Raw genomic sequence first — 3,291 nt, 5'->3', positions numbered from 1 at the left:
AATGTTGGACATTTCCATCTTCCTATCAATATCCTAACATCTTATCTCTAGGACAAAAGTGGCTCCAATACTTTCATCAGTGTCCTGTTAATGTGCCTAGATCTTCTGGAGGCAATGCCTAAATCATGAGTCAAAGATAAATGGATCCAGCTTCACTGCACTTAAGGGGAACAGCCTGAGGATCCCACAAACAGGAGAAAAGGACTTCCAGCAACCAGGATCTGTTAGTTACCCTTTTGGTATATGTTCTTTTTAAGTTTGCACCCACTTTCCCTGGCCTTTTTATGTAGTTGTAGGAGTGCATGTCACAACTTTAGAATGGATGTTTTGTACCAACTGTATACACTGTATCATCTTAGTGAATACTCCTTTCTAAAGCACTACTTATAGCTTGTTGACTACAAATTCCCAACTGATAATCTTGGACCTCAAGGTGATGACATTAGAGACTTGCCCTTGGCCCCACAAAGGTACACTTATTGTCCCGAGAGGTAGATATAGTCAAGCTCTGGGGACCCAACTCATCAGTGGAAGCCCTTACACAAAGCCTGTATAAGCTGTGAGGTATCCTTTTACCAACTCCAACTCCCACTGACTATATTATGAGGGACATAGTGCAGCTAGATGGCACAGTGGATAAAGTACTGGCCCTAGAGTCAGGAGGACCTGAGTTCGAATCCAGTCTTAGACACTTGACACATACTAGCTGTGTGACCCTGGGCAAGTCACTCAACCCTAATTGCCTTGCCAAATATATATAAAATAAGGGAAAATAATGAGAGGAATAGGCATAAGGACTTGATCTGTGATTTTATTAGTACTCCAGGATGAGTAAACACCCTCTATGAAACAGGTAAGTCCCTCTCTGCAAGTTGTAGTGTTTGAGAGTTGCCTACACTACTAAGAGATTAAATGACTTACCCAGAGGCACCCATTCATAGTATGTTAGAAACATGTCTTACTCATTTTAAAGCTAGTTTTCAATTCACGACATCACATTGTGTCTCCATGTTATATATACCAAATAAAATCTAACATCTAAAATACATGAAGAACTGTTAACAGACGGTGAAAGGGTAACTCTCAGTCTACAATAGAGAAATGGTCAAGAGATATTATCCTATATGCAATGGGGAAACACTCATTGTTTAACAAATTAAAACGTTCAATCTAATAATCACTTAAAATGTTCAATCTCACTAATAATCTAAGAGATGTAAATTCAATCAGTATTGAGGTGCCACCACTCATAAAAATTAGCAAAAATAATTTAAAGCAACAAAATTCAAATCTAGTAGAGTAGTGAAGAAATAGATATGTTCACTAATTCCCGAAGGAGTTGCAAGCCTGTAGAATATTGTATGCAATAGATATAGAAATGCTACAAAAGTACTCATATTCTCTGACCCAGGAAATCAACTGTTGAAAATATGTCCCCCAAAAGATTTACAAAAGTTTTTTGCTCAAATATTTTCATTATACCATTATTCCTAATTTTTTAAAAAAAGAAATAAAAGGCCTAAAAGCAACCTAAATGACTAAAAAGTAAGGTAAAGGTTAAACAAACTGTGGTAGATTAAGGATTCTCCACCCTTCTGGCCTTTCCCTCTGATGGCAAGGCTCTTCCCAGAACCCCCATTCAAGGAAGGCTCCCAAGTCAGCCAGGTCTCACTTTCTCCAGGTTGTACTGGAGTTTCTCTACCATACCCCTATCCCCAGGTACTTTTGTTTACCCCTACTCATCCTTGATCTGCTTCCGTTTATGTATTGTCTTCCTCCATTAGAATATAAATCTCTTGAAGACAGGGTCTATCTTTCTCCTTGTGTTTGTAGTCCCAATACATAGCACAGTGCTTGTACATAGTAGACACTTAATGCTTGTTAACTTGTTTGTTAATATTAATGATGAAGTACAATGTTATAATTTGACTAGGATCAACAATTCCAAGAAAAAAACAATATAGAAAGAACTTCATTAGAAAGTTCAGAACTGAAAAAGCATAACAAGAAGAATGGAATATCCACTAAGCATAATCATATATGAGGAAAAGTAAATAGGAATGAACAAGAAAACATAAAAAATATTATAGACTTAAAAGAGTGACTAAAAAGTTCCTGTGACACTGTGGGATGAATTTCAGTTATTTAAATATCAAAAAAAATTCAGAAAGCAAGCTTATTGATCACACTGATGTTTAATATTGCTTATAATAAATCATTTAAAATAAGATCAGTGTAACAGCATATAAAAATTGAAGCCAACAGTATCATTATAGAGAAATCACTTCCCATTGTCCACAACAAGGTCTTATTTTGTAGTTTAAAAGAGAGCTACAATATTTAGTACAAAGGGTTTTTTTTCAACAGAATATAGCAGAAACGATATAAATCTAAAAATATATTAAAAGTAATAAATACTATAACGGTACTCAGAGTTAAGGTCATTTTGTAACAGGAGCACTCTAAGAAGTTTTCCATCATTGTGTATGAATATAATGGGCAAGAAAATGATATAGTAAATTTTATATACTGGGCAATTGTGTTGAAAAGAAAAGATTTGCCTTAATGAATTCAGAATCCACAATAACATTTCAGTGAAATAATTTTATTTATTAAAGACTTTAAATGGCAAAAAAAAGTCTTATTCTAAAACTGAACTGACTTTAAGTCTGAGCATGAATAAATAAATTAATTAATGAATTCATGAAAAAACCTTTATTAAGCACTCACTATGTACCAAGCACTGTGCTAAATGTGAAGGATACAAATACACAATGAAATTCAGTCTCTGCCCTCAATGAAGCTTACATTTTGGAACATTTTGGTACTGAAAATTAGAGGAAAAATGAGTGGGGTCATAGAGGAATAAGTTGGTACATACTTTCCGAAAATAACAGTAAAGAAAAAATGAGAAGAGACAAAGCCAGGAGAACTACTTGAAACAAGCTTCTACATGTTGCAGGGGGTGGAGGGTGGGGTGGGGAGGTATAGTGGATAGAGCATTAGATTTGGAACCAGAAGAGCTGCATTATCATCAGAAGTCTACTATCTCTTTTCTTTGTGGCCTTGGACAAATAACATATTTTGTGGACCTCAGTTTGTTCATCTGTAAAATAAGAGAATTGACTAGATGATTTTGAAAGTCTCTTAGAGTTCTAAAAATCCTATGACCATACTCTTCTGAAAACTTCAAAGCCAAAACCTTATTTTTTCTTACTTAATATTTTATTTTTTCCAATTACACGTAAAAACAATTTTAACATTCTTTTTTTCAAATTTCAAGTTCCAAAT

Source organism: Phascolarctos cinereus, unplaced genomic scaffold (genome assembly GCF_003287225.1).
Source record: "Phascolarctos cinereus isolate Bilbo 61053 unplaced genomic scaffold, phaCin_HiC Scaffold_4;HRSCAF=312, whole genome shotgun sequence".
NCBI classification, from domain to species: Eukaryota; Metazoa; Chordata; class Mammalia; order Diprotodontia; family Phascolarctidae; genus Phascolarctos; species Phascolarctos cinereus.
This window is presented reverse-complemented; position numbering follows the sequence as displayed.